This window comes from Marmota marmota, unplaced genomic scaffold, assembly GCF_001458135.2.
Source record: "Marmota marmota marmota unplaced genomic scaffold, marMar, whole genome shotgun sequence".
NCBI classification, from domain to species: domain Eukaryota; kingdom Metazoa; phylum Chordata; class Mammalia; order Rodentia; family Sciuridae; genus Marmota; species Marmota marmota.
The window spans coordinates 32,654,506-32,669,349 of NW_026000093.1; the positions used below are offsets into that span (position 1 = coordinate 32,654,506).

Below are 14,844 nucleotides of genomic sequence, written 5' to 3' on the forward strand. Positions count from 1 at the left end.
TCCCCCTCCTCCGGAGCACGGGTCCCCTGGCAGGGGGGTGCAGAACGACCCCAGAGCAGGCTCTGCCCGAAGGTGCAGCAGCGAACAGGCCACCGAGGCGCTCGAGGCTGCAGTCCAGCCTTCGGAGGACAGGGCTCGGCACGCAGCCCAGCTCCAACCTCTAGGTGCGGCTGCCGGACAATGTATACGGAGCCATCAAGACAGCAAGCAGAAAGCAAATGGCGGCTCCCGCGGAGTGGATTTTCGGCACAGAAACCACAGCCCCGCCAACAATCCCAATCCACAAACTCTCCCTGTATAAAAAATATTCAAAAGAAAAAAAAGGCGGGGCACACTGAGCTTTCTTTGCCTCGGGTACTTACAATCCACTGCTGATTACACACTCAGCTTCTCTGCCCGGAGCGAAGCGAAAGAGGAAGCCATAAGGCCATTTTTCTAAGCAAATTTTATCACAGAATATATTTATGTACCTGAAATGGATTATATAGTAAAACCAGATCTTGTTACTTTTATCTCGACCACATATTTTTGTTAAAGACTAAAGGGAAAATTAAAATAACTACTGGTAAGCATGGTAGTTCATTATGATATTTGAACTATTAGGATTCAAGTAAATATCAGTTAATCTGATGACACTGCTTTTTAGACAGATTATTGATCAATGTGCAGAAAACCATGGTCAGAGACTTCAGAGGAATCCTCTGTCACTGCATGTGAATTTATCAAATTTCAAGAAAATCTACATCACATTCTCATTTATATACGGGTTTATTCTTGACATTATCACCAAATTCATAAGTGAAATCAACATAAAGAACAAATTGGGATTATGGGAAAAATAAGAATAACTCATTTTGGCAAGTAACACTTAATTCCTAAATATGTTATTATGTATTATGTGTGCAAGTATCTTGATGAAGAAAGGAAGAGATGAAACTAGGTCTCAGTAAGCTAGGTTTCGATTTGATAATGTAGAAAAATTTTAAATAATAAAAGCATATTATCTTGGGCAAAGATTATATTATTATAATCACAGCATATATTAAAGGAGCCAGGAATTTCTTAAAATTGTTTTAGTTGTAGTTGGACACAATACCTTTATTTTATTTATTTATTTTTATGTGGTGCTGAGGATAGAACCCAGCACATTAGTTGCACAAGCTAGGTAAGCATCTATAGTTGAGCCACAACCCCAGCCCCAGGAGCTAAGAAATTTAAAAAAGTATATATAGAGAATTTTTTTTATATTTTTTAAAAAATAATGTTCACCATTTCAAGGGAACTAGTTTGTATCATATACTTTATCAAGAGATTGTAAGACTATGGTTAGGCTTGGTGGCACACACCTGTAATCCCAGTGACTCGGGAGGCTAAGACAGGAGGATGGCAAGTTCAAGGTCAGCCTCAGCAACTTAGCAAGGACCTATTTCAAAATAAAAATAAATAAATATAGAGCTGGGAATGTGTCTCAGTGACCATGCTTGGTTTCAGTCCCTAGTATGAAAAAAGAAAGATTGAGATTGTACAGATTGTAGGAGTAGTGATGTAGCTAAATGGTAGCATACTTTCCTAACATACATAAGGCCCTGAGTTCAATCTTCAGCAATACAAACTAAAACAGAGAAAAATTGTAGAGATTCTTGCATATTTTATAGTCTTTTATTTAACAAAAATGTCCATACACATTTCTTTCTGGGTACTTGCACTTATATTAGTTTTATGCTAATTTAATGTGGTAAATTATATTTTCTTTATTATTTGGTCTACCTATTCTAGATTCTAGAAGTTAGTTTTGTTTATGTCACTTCCTTAGGCAATAAAATAGGTGTGACAGGTATAAGTAGGTCCCCAGGAAGATGCTTTCTCTTTATTCATTCTTCTTGGAGACCCAGATGGAAAATACTCCACCTGAGTCCTAGAGAGAAAAAATGGATCTGGACTGGAATCGAGAGAGGAATGGCAGATGTGTAACAAACAGGATGACCCACTCATTCTTTCCTTTTTAAAATAAGTCCATTCACTGCAGTTATCATTTTCCTTTTCTGAAGTTGGAAGTTGAGTATGTAGAGTTTATAACTTCACATATTCAGAAATATAGATCAAGAGAATTCACATCCTAAATCAATATAAGTATCCTGCTGAATCCCTGGACCTTAAGCCTGGTTCCATGTGGATGAGGCATTTATGTCATTCCATCTGGGAATGAAGTGAGGAAATTTTGTATCCAGAAAGAAGATAAGTAAATATATATGATGGTCAGAATAATTTGGAAATAATGTATTGTTCTCCAAATTATTTACTATACCCTAGTGAAAGAGACAGTGTCTTCATCAAAAAAATGAGTACAAGTGACATGTGTCATTTCTTAGCAGCTTCAAGATTCACTGGGTAGACATCCAAGCCTGTTCCTCTGCCACATTATAAGCAATGCTCCAGATGGGAACTGCTCCATCAGCTGAGTGTTTAGAATGACAACATGTGCAGTAGCACCGCAGGTATATTGTGACTAGTATGCAACATGAGAAAAAAACTAAACATTTGTTGTTCTCAGCCATTAAGATTCTGTGATCTGGGCTGGGGTTGTGGCTCAGCTGTAGAGCACTCGCCTCGCACGTGCGAGACCCTGGGTTAGATCCTCAGCACCACATAAATAATAAATAAATGAATAAAATAAAGGTATTGTGTCCAACTACAACTAAAATAATAAATATTTTTATAAAAAAAAGATTCTGTGGTCATTTATTAATGGCAGCATAACTTAAGATAACTTGAATTATAGATTAAAGCAGTAATCAAAAGCTATTATTATAGAAGGGAGCTATCCCTTCCCCATAGTCTCAAAAAGAACACATATAAATATTAAGATGAAAATGACACTTCATTTTTAGCTGATCACAGTTATAGGGACAATTGTGTAAGAGAAACATTTAGATGAGTGTTTTTCTTCATACATCTTCCCAATCTTTTTAATCATCTGTTTCATGTTTTTGAATCTCATTTGAACTTTATTCACATATTCTCAAACTAATATTATTTTTACTGAGAAAATTTTGGCTAAATATCTGATTTATGCATCTTACAAAACTGGTAATTAGTATAATATTTTCAGAAAGCTAAAAATGAACTTTTAGATAATCAGCACTGAGTTTTTTGGAGGAAACCTAAAAATACATATTCTTGTATATATCAAAAAATATAAATAATATTATACATAAATTACAAATATTAGCAATAACATAAATGATAGCATTAATATAACGATATTAATATAAAACTAATATAACAATCATAGCTCTTGGGTATTTTTAGGACATCTTCATTAGCTAATCCATAGTAACTTTCCAATGATCCATACTGTAAAAAATTTGAGCATTACTTATTCTAATACAGAATAACAGAGTACCTGTTATAATAATGAAATGATGAAATAATTTTTCACTAAAAACCTTTCTTATTACTAGAGTACCCTAAATAAATAGATGATTTTCCAATGAACGAACTGGGAAATACATTCTCTAAGGATGTTTTTATCACATTGAAAAATATATTGTGAGAAACTGAAATATGTACAACATATGTTATGTCTGCAGAATTTGAAGAGCATAAGATACATTTTGTTCCTAGGGCATCTTTAGCAAATTAGTGGGTAAGACAAATAATTTTTAGGAAATATATTAACAGCCTAGCAGAAGAAACATGATTAGTACCAACTAATTAGTATAGGTAGTAAGTTTTACATACTTCATAGAGCAAGTGATTCAAATATAGGTAGGACAAGTAAAAGAGTTTAGGGGGGGGAGCAAGTTTTATTTCAAGGCAAATAAGAGCTAAAATTTCATTGAAAGAAAAATTCTTAAAGATAAAATGATCATCCCATATTAGAATCCACTTTAGCTGGGAAACCTCATTTGAAAAGGAAAAGAATGAAAGATACAGGAGCTATGGAAAGTTTTAGTAAGGGGTATGATGTCAATTCAAAAAGCAGATTAAACTGAAAGCGTTGAGAGTCATTATGTGAGAGTTATTTTGAAGTGAGTGAAAGAAGAATGGTCAAGAAAGGAAGTGCTCTTGGTGAGCTTCCCAGAGTATTGTTTTTGTGTGTGTGAATAGTGTTAAAATAAATATGTAATTAAAGTATTTTAGTAGGAGCTGTATCTTGATAAAATAGGTGGAAAAGGACAGTAATGAGTTCATGACACATTGAGTTTGAGGCGTGTTATTCAAATAGTGTTCAACAGTACCATGCTATATAAAGAATAACTTTGGATGACAAGTCAGACTTTATAAATTTAGGAGTCATTATGAAAAAGTCAAGCTTATATAAGCAAAAAACTATGAAGTGCATGAAAGGAGAGTCCTGGGGATTTAATATGAAGACAAAAAAAGAGATAACCATAAAAGACACCAAAAAGAAATTGTGAATATAGATGAAGAATGAGGAGAAACAATGTCACAAAATATAAGGGAATAAATAATTTCCAAAAGTGAGTCATAAACAGAGAATAAATTCCAACATCTTATTGAAGGCAGGGATAAAAAGAGGGCAGTTCGTTATAAGGTAGTTAGAAAATCAGCAAGAGCTAAAAATAAGACAAAATGTTGTTGTCTAGATAAGTGGACCAAATAAACTGAGTGTGAATCTCAATAGATTGTAAGAATTGCAACATGGTTAGATGGTCAGTTATTCTTTATTGTAGCTGCCCAATCTGGCTACATCAGAAAGTAACTGCTGGAGACTGGATCATGGCTACCTCAATAAACTTCATAACTCAGAGAGTACACCTACAGCTATATACTTAAATATATATTATATAGATATTCTATCTATTTGTAAAAGTAAAATATGGGTTTTGATTTTTCTAAAAAAACAAAAAAGCTTGTTAAAAATTAAAGAAAACTTTACCCTGCTTCATCTCTTCACATATTTACTTTTCTTAATTGTTCTTCTGGGTGTTTACTGGATATTTTTAAGTACAATGTTTATGCTGCTATTTCTGCCTTTATTCTCTTCATAAGAAAAGTTAATTTTTTTGTTATGATATGGCCAACCAAACTCAGTTCATCTTTTGTATCCTACAAAATAGAATGTTTCATTGCTTAGTTTTGTTAAATTTAAAAGATATTGCTTGTATTTTCATTTCTTATTCTGTAATATAAATGCAATATTCTTTTTTATTTGTTCTAATTAGTTATATATGGCAATAGAATGCATTTTGACACATTGTACACAAATAGAGCATAACTTCTTATTTCTCTGGCTGTGCATGATGCTGAGTCACAACAGTAGTGTAATCATACATGTATATAGAGTAATAATGTCTATCTCATTCTACCATCCTTCCCATTTCTACAGCCCCACCCCTCCCCACTCCACTCTGCACAATCCAAAGTTCCTTCATTTTTCCCTACTTCTCCCCAACTATGAATCAACATCCACTTATCAGATAAAATATTTGGCTTTGGGGATTGGTTTATTTCACTTACCATGATATTCTCTAGTTCCATCCATTTACCTGCAAATGCCATAATTTCATTTCTTTTTGGGGGGCCATATGTGAACTATGGGCAATGTTGGAACCATTAAGGCAGGGAGCCACTCTCCAGGAACTCCTGGGTAAAATTCCCTGGTTCAAGAACCACCAGATTATGCTGGTACCCTGACTTAGCTCACAGCTCCAAGTTTAAACAAAGCAGCTGGAGATGGTCAGTAACCTGCCAAGCACAAACAACCTATTTACCCAAGATCTCCTGCTACACCGAAACCTTATATCTACCAATCCCCTTTGATCTGTACCTCTGTAAATAAAGCAAGTGCAGGCTTTTGTTTGTTAGAAGTCAGAATCCTCTGCTCAGTTCAATCCATCACACCCTTGCTTCTAAAATGTCTGGTTTTCTGTGTTTATTTCGGAATACTACTTTCATAACTTTATTTCGAAGTTAGCCCACACCTCCCAAGGTTACCTACTCCCTTGGCCATGCGGGACGTGGGTGGCATTGCTTTAAGGATAAGTAATATTCCATTGTGTATATGTAACACATTTTATTCATCCATTCATCAGTGAAGGGCATCTAGGTTGGTTCCATAGTTTGAATTGAGCTGCTATAAACATGATATGGCTGTGTCACTATAGTATACTGTTTTCCTTCGGGTATAAAGAGTGGGATAGCTAGGTCAAATGGTGGTCCCACTCCAAGTTTTTTTCAGGAATTTCCATACTGCTTTCCAGAGTGATTGTGCCAATTTGCAGTCCCACCAGGAATGTATGAGTGTGTCTTTTCTCCCCAAATCCTCACCAACACCTTTGGTGCTTGGATTCTTGATAGCTCCCATTCTGACTGGAGTGAGATGAAATCTTAGAGTAGTTTTGGTTTTCAATTCTCTAATTGCTAGAGATGATTAATTTTTTTCATGTTTGTTGATTGATTGTATTTCTTCTTCTGTGAAGTGTCTGTTCAGTTCCTTAGCCCATTTATTTATTGTTTCCTTATGAATGCAATATTCGTAACTCTAAGCATTGATATTGATATATGAATGTTATTTATCTCTTAATTTTTGCTCTTGTTTTTCTATTACGTTCTATCATGTGTATTTTTATTTTTATATTGCCAAGGTTAATTTCATTCAATTGTAAATGTGAGATCCTCTCCTCTTTATATATTTTAAAATTTGAGATATTGGTCATGCTTTGGGAGTATCAAAAACATATTAGTATTAAAATATATATTATTGTAATCTCAAAAGTTGTGCTAGTTTAATTCACTTCTTAGAAAGTGTTGCTTTTCTTGAAGTGCTTCTAGTAAAAACTTGATCTCTTTTATTTATTCATAGACTCTATAGTTTCAGACTGCATTATCATACTATTCAAATTGATGAAGATCATCTTTCTAGTGCAATTCTTTTGACCCATCCTTTAGGCTTTAACCTGTGCCCCAATTTCATCCTGTATTTTCCTTCATTGGTTTACTAATTTAAATTCACTTTTAAACCACTTGCCCTTAGTGGGTAGGGTCATGGCTCAGTCATAGAGTGCTTGCCTAGCATGTGTGAGGCATTGGGTTTGATTCTCAGCACCATATATAAACAAATAAATAAATAAAGATCCATCCATAACTAATAAAAATATTTAGGAAAAAACCACTTGCCCTTATTTTACTAGTTACATGATCAGATATGATGCATTGTAAATAACCATTATGAATGTGTAAATGTCCAAAAAGTTCATGATTATTTCTCCACATATGATTAAGAATTCTGCTGAGCATAAAATCATCAGTCAATACATAAAGAACTTGGAAGGTGGTATTCCATTGCCCTCCTCTGAAGCCCACTGTTGTTCCTAAATATTTGAAGCCAGTTTAAGTTTTTTCTTTGTATGTGATTTGTTTTATTTCTAACTTGTTTTGTTTGTTTCACTCTGAATATTCTAGAATCTTCCCTTTAGCCTTGGTGTTTTCAATTTTCACACATGATGAACAAGTATTTTTGTCTGTCAAGGTATATTAATCTAAGGTATTGTGCTCTTCACCATGAGAAATTCCATGCCTTATCTGTCCCATAATTTTCCCTGTCTTCTCTAGTCTGTTCCTAAAAATTCCCATTATTGATTCCTATGGAATTGAATAAGGATTGAGTTGACCTTAATGGGTATCTTCTATCCCCCACATTATTTATATTTATAACTTTCAAATAATTCTCCCCAATCTCCTTTATTTTCTTTTGGGCATATTGTCTATTCTTTATTTTCCAATTTATAGCACTTTTAAGGCTATTCTCACATTACACATTAAAAAATCACTCTTTCTTAAAAATTGTGTTCTATATGTATAATAAGAATTGTAATGCATTCTGCTGTCATTTATTTTTTAAAAATCAATTAAAAAACTAAAAATAATAAAAAATTAAAATCACTCTTTCTTGTGTACTAATCATTCATTTTGAAAGCATCTTGTGTTTTGTTTTTTGTTATTATGGGAATATAGTATCTTCCTGAACTTCTCTTCTTTAACAAATTTAAATGTTAGATTTTCCCAAAATTGTATTTTGATCTTTAAATTATCGTGGCTATACCAAAGCCACTTTGTATGGTTGAATATATTGAGTTCTTTAATATTACAAGTTTTTGTCACAAATCTGATAATTTTCAGTCTTAAGAAATAGTCAATAAAGAATTAAATAGAACTTCTCAGTAGTGTACAGAGCTTATCAATTATTGCTCTCAGGAAGATGGAGATCACATACTTTGAGACCCTAAAATCCTAACGTTCTGAGGTTCCCCTATCCATGTCAATACTCATTAACTTATACATTATCAGAGAATGTGTCTCATCTCTTCAGGGATGAGCTAATGCTATCAAATATTAAGAATAAAGAGAGGTGGTTAGTCAGCCATTATATCTATTGCTGTGTAATTATTCCTCCTTTCAATCCAATTCTTCAGCTAGCATGTCAAACACAAATCCTTTTCCCCCAAGATCCACAAAGCATATCTGTTACCTTGTTGGCTACAAATTCCTATTTATCCTAACCTGTCACTCTGACTTTACTAGTAATTAACCTTTCACTTCTTTTGAGTATTTTTAAGAATGTTGATCTTTTTCCTTGGTCATCAACTCATTTTTTCACCATTCTGAATGTAAACTTTCTTTTTTTTTAATTCCATTAATGTCATCTCAGTGCCATATTTGGAAGGAAAAAAGGTGTAAAATGTGTATTCCAAGTTGCCACTCTGATCCAGAAATGTACATTTTATAAAAATAAGTTTTGAAAAATTAACAAAACAACAGCAACAAAAAATAATAATGAGGATTGAATTGACCTTAATGTGTATCTTCTATCCCCAAATTGCCTATGTAACTCTGTTCAAGGTTCCAACCACATATGATGACTGGTTATCTCTTTTAGAGTGTAGGATGGTGGGTTTAATAATGGATGCACATTGAAATCATTTGAAGAGTTTTGTCTCATTCATTCTACTATCTTCCATATTCCTATACCTCTCCCTTCCCTTCATTCTCCTTTGTAACTCCACATCATGTATAACCACAAGAATGGTATCCTAATTAGAGCAATTTATGCTCCATGTATGTATAATATGATAAAATATACTCTACTGTCATGTATATCTAAAAAGTACAAATAAAAAAAACAAAGTATATGCAACCAAAAAAATATTTGGAGAGCTTATAGATTTGAGTCAATCAATATCTTAAATAACTACACTAGATACCTTACTGGAATGGGATACAGTGTGGTTTCAAAGCTCTTTGGGTGACACTAATCTTTAGAGAGGGTAGAGAACCTCTGCTGTTAGAAGTCAAGGAGAAGAGTATGTTTCTTCAGTCTTTGAAACTTTAGTCCCTGATAGAGTGCCTAATCCAGAGGAATTAAAATAGTAAAAGAATATAATACCAGTCTATCTCATTTCATTAATCCAAATTAAATAACTTCAAATTTCTAATATTTCAAAATGGTAAAATTTAATCAGCCATAATTTATTAAACAATTCAGGTTTATATCTGGAAAATGCAATTAAAGATTATTAAATAAAAATCCACACAAACCAATCAAGGGAGAAAACATGAAAATAAGAATTTCTATCTTTAGAGAAGTATATTGCTCTATAGATAAGTAGTTAGTTATACACAAAACAAGACATGTATATACATACACACACATACTGGAAGAACCTGATTGTATAATTCATTCTGGTATTTTGGATTCTCACTAATCATAGAGCTAAAATAGTTTCAGAAATAAAATAAGACTGCTGTGAAGTGTGATTTAAAAGAGGCCCTGTAGACACAAAGTAGATATGAGAGCATGCTGTCATAACAGGATTATTTATATTTTTCCATCACATTGTTAAAATAAAAATAGAAAAGACACAGAAGGAAACAAATTCCAAATAAAGTAGATCTCATCCTGAATTTAAAGCTAGAGATTAGCACTGCAGGTAGACAAACTTTTACTAAAGAACCCATTAGCAGAAAGCTTTGGATTTCTATTGCCTGACACTAGCTGAAAGGAAAATACATATGGATAAACTGATGGATTGATAGCTTTATTTCGCACAGAAACAGGTCTCCAGAAATAGATTCTAATTCAATAGAATAGGAAAGTATTTTGTTTTGTTTTTGTTTTTGCTGTCAGCAGCTATCTCAAAACTGACTGGATAATAGAGATTGTTCCAAAACATTTTAGATAGTATAGAAAGCATTTTGGGTACCATTTCCAGAGAGAATCCAAAGTATAGAATATCTGATAAAAGTTCATTTTTCAAATATTAAGTAGCAGATTCTATTTTACAAAAAAAATAAAATAAAATCAAAATACTTGAGAACTCAGTACGAATAACTTGAAAACTATTAGCAGTTTGCAAAATAATCCAAGCACCATATAAATGACTCCTTCTTTCAAAAGGCAATGATGTTTACCCTTAACCATGTCTTACTAAAAGACACATTATGCCATTAAAACCAATCTTCACAAGGTATGTTTCCTTCATTAGAATGGGAAAGCAGCGCTGACTGGTTAATCACTAGGAGTGTTTTACCTCCCAAGTACAATTCTCTAGGAACAATGCTTTTGAAAGTGTTTATGATATCAAACATGCACCTTCCATTTTCAGCAATGCAATGATACTTGAGCTTGAGATACATCAAAGATACATCACACTGGAGAGAGATTAAAGAGGTAAGGAAGATAACATTCAAGACTGTTGCAACAGGGGGAGAGAGGGTGGCCTCAACTCTGCTGAAAAATATAAAAATTAAAAAAGTGTGAGCATTTGTAAGCACTGAGATCACCCAGTGGAAACTTGCTGGAGAACATTAAGGAAGAAGTTGGCCAATGTGATTTAACAATCTGTGTTTCTACGTCTCTGAGATTCACACTTAGGTCCCTATGTTCCTACAGAGACTGGGAGAATGAGGCTCCATCATTTTTAATGATTACATTTTAAAGTAGCAGTTCCCAGGTCCTTAAGAAAGACATTCCTTGTTTGTGAAACTCCCAAGAGGATGGTATAAGATTTATATCTTAGAAGAGAGGAGAACGAATATACAACAAAATGATTTCTACTATAAATGTGGTAATAAAAGGGAGGCCAATCACCTAGTATCAGGAAGAAACCTGCTTTAATTTTGGTAAAGCTGAGGGAAATGTTTAGCCAGTCCTTGTCCTATATAAAACAAAATGATTAGCTCCCAGATTACTAAGGGCCCTGTCACTAATAGCAAGGATGACTATTTCCATAGGGTACACAAAGTGTGGGGAATTGCTTGTTATCAACCAGGCTCTGCCACTTGCATCTACAGCAGTTTCATCATCACAAAAATGGAAGAAAAAAATTAAAGGCAGAGGCAGCATTTTTCTCCAAGTAACAATTTTGGGGCTTTTTGTTGTTGTTGTTGTTGTTGTTTGTTTGTTTGTTTGTTTCAAAAAAAACATCTTGATAATTTTTTTTCTGAATTATTTTATTTTATTTTACAAAACAAAAAATCTTGATAAGTTTATCTGAATTATGAATGAATAAACTGAAGACTCTAGTATGAATGAACAAACTTTGCAAAGATCCAAATCAGAACAAAAAACTTTTGCATCATTAAATAAGTATTCAATGGATACTTCACAGGCTGGAAGAGAGAAGGACAATTTTGAAAAAGAAAGAAAATCATAGGAAAATAGAGCAGTTCCTAGAAAGGAGTAGGGAGCCTCAAGAAATCAGTGGTCAGTGAGAAATTGCTGGCAGCAGGAAGGACAGAGGACTTTGATAGGCAGGTTAAGTGTAAATGGTTTGCAATTCTAGAAGAAGCTTCTCCCTGTCTCTGTTAGTAAAAACAGACTGCATACAATCATCTGTGAGTGATCTCAGGGAGAATCAGTGAGGCAAAAGTACAAGAAAAGCCATAATCTGTGATAGAAAAGAGAAAGAATTCCAGAGAAGACAGTAGTTAGCAGCACAAGTGGACTCTTACACAGGCACTCACTCCCACCTGCTTCAGAATCACTGGAGGAAGAGAATTATAAAATGGGAAGTCTAGACAGTAAAACTGAATATTACCTGAAAAGTAATATAGAAGAGACATTCAGGCAGTTGAGACTGGGTTATATAGTGGCAATAACCGTTATCTACTGGGTGGGATTAATGTGTGGGTGTGAAAGGTAATGTAAGTGTCCAGTGTCCAGTAATGACAGCCTATGATTTTTATGATTAGCTATCATAAGGAAATAGGAAAAACAGCAGAAACCTTTAATAATCTAGTTGATGAATATTGTGAATGTAAGATCAGGGAAAATCAGAATTTTTTTGTACATTTCTATAAGTAACTCTCCAAGATTTGTATTGCAACAGTGCACAATGAGTAATATATTAAAACTTTTGTAGATACAAAAGAAGAATGCAAAGTAAATACATCTTGAAAGTCAACTCTTGACTTTTAGTTTTTGAGCAATTATTACATGCATAAAGATACACTTCAACTGATAACCAAAATTAAAGATTTACATATGCAGTATTATATAATTCCTATAGATATAAATAGAGCTCTGATCTATATACCACTTCTTGCCTTTGAACATTTTCTACTATAGGTATTGAAGTATTTTCAGCAGCTCCCTAAAAATAAAGGCATACAGATTATTATTTTTTCATGATAGGTTTTTATAATGGCTCTTTACATATATACATATGATTTTGCTTTTATTCAGCTATCATTGGGAATTAGTTATATTAATATGCAGAGAAAATACTTACCCTCAATTAATTTGCACTCTATTGGGCAAGCTCATCAAACAAACGAGCAAAAATAGCACATCTTTTTTATGGAAAACATACATTTGTTTGGCTCTTTGTTTTAGAGAACACTATGAACTAGTTGAGATTTTCTCCCAAGAAGATAAAGATTCATATGCTGGTGCTGCTTACTTTTACTTCTTGATAAATTCAGTGTGAGCTTGAGAAAAACCTCTTCTTTAAAGAGAGAGGATTCTTGTGAACAACGTGGTCCCTTGTGAAACATACAGATGAGTATTAAAGCCATCATTTCATCACACAAAATTCACTGTTGAGATCATTTTCAAAGCAACCATTTTAGAGAGAATGAAGTGTCATTTCCACAGAGATTTCTGTTAATCAAAAAGTAAGAAGGACATTGATGGTTTAATCTGACAGATTGTTCTACATGGTCTCTATGTGTATATCAGTAAGTTCTATATTTCTGGACTCCAGTAGCTCTAATTTAATGATACCTAACAACATGAACACAAGAAGACCCATATTCCAATTAAAATTCACTGAAGATAGGACCACCCTTACAGTGGTGCATGCTGTACATCCGTACTTACCTCAAGCTTCTGTGTATCAGAGGTCTGAACCATTCATTCCTGTGGTTGGAAAAACCATACAAATTTCAATTCAAACAGTAAATGTCTTGAAAATAGCAATTATAGAAAAGATAGACATATGTTCTCTAGCTCATTACACACACACACACACACACACACATTTTACCTTGCGATGCAGTCTATGTTTGTAAAGGTATCATTCTATGATATCTCTCTTGTTCAGGGCCTCCAGCTATTCCCCAACCTTTGAGGAAAGAGGGTGCTTTAAGCAGCAATAGAGTTTAAAAAAAGAATGTGCTAAAGAAAGTGAGGATAGGAACACATGAAAGCCAGAAAGCATAGAAGTTATGACAAAATAACTATATCTTTCTGGGGTGGGTGGGGGAGGCAAAATAATTCAAGGAGAGACAAGTAGAAAGAAGGAACAGCAAGTTTAAGATTAGAAATAAAATGTATCATGCATGTAAATGTGTAGATCAGAAAACAGGATGGCAGGACTCCTGCATGTTTGATGTTCAGAAATAGCAAGGAGAAAATTAAAAGAAGTTGAAAGCTGATTTTAGATCATATAGTCATCTAATGGATCCTCTAGCTGTATTTTCCAGGCTCAGGTTTTCTGGGGACACAATCTGTTCAAGTCTTGTGAGGTCTTATGCTGACCCTGTTTATGGCTCTATTGTTCATAGAACTTGAAACCATGAAACATAACCTAGTATCATTGCAGGGCCATAAATTCAGGAAGCCTTGAATTCTTGCCTGGGGCCTTTAATTGCACTACTCCTGTGACTGCACCTCCCCTTAGATAGTTGATCAAAGCTCCAGTCAAACCTGCAAGGGAAACAGCAGCTAGAATCCTCTTTTATTTCCAAGGTGTACTTGAGTTTTTTCTATTGATGGAACAGTCATTCTGATTCAAGTCTAAAAATAATTATTTAGCATCTTCTGTGTACCAGGTTCTTTGAGGTAAATACAAAGATAAAAAAGACATGTGCCCAGTGGATTTCATACTCAGGGAGCTTATTATTTTTCATTTGTGTTCTCTCTTTGTATTTCTTTTTTATCTACAATATATGAAATCTTTGAATTGCTGCCATTCGTTTAATAATTATTCAACACCCTGTGTTTATCAGGTACTATGATAGAGTCTAGTAATAATACAATAATAAGCTAATTTACATGAAATTGCTGGAGATATATGCAACTTCATTGAGGACCAAGCTTCAAGAAGGTATCAAGTTAAAGAGAAGTAAATTAACATTTACAGAATAAAGGTAAATTCTATCTTAGGGTAAGATAGCCTAAGGTACTTTAGGTGCATGTGGATGTAAAATAATAACTTAGATGGAGATGGATAGGGGGTTAGGAAACAATTCCCAGCCTACATTCAGAAATACAAATAGGAACATTGTCCTTAACAAATGTAATAGTAACTTCAAATTTCTGAAACAAATAAAGACATGAACAGTATGATATGACTCAGTAAGAGAAACTGAAAGCGG

General features: G+C 33.8%; 1 long non-coding RNA gene across 1 annotated transcript in view; it reads right to left on the reverse strand.

Annotated features, from left to right (window-relative positions):
• LOC125610506 overlaps positions 1–13,684 on the reverse strand; it is a 103,082-nt gene extending 89,398 nt beyond the window's left edge. The window contains exons 1-2 of the long non-coding RNA XR_007340495.1: positions 13,512–13,684; positions 13,346–13,384 (exon numbers count right to left, since the gene is read on the reverse strand). This is a non-coding gene — a long non-coding RNA (uncharacterized LOC125610506). The remainder of the gene's footprint in view (positions 1–13,345; positions 13,385–13,511) is intronic.
• Positions 13,685–14,844: the final 1,160 nt, after the last annotated feature.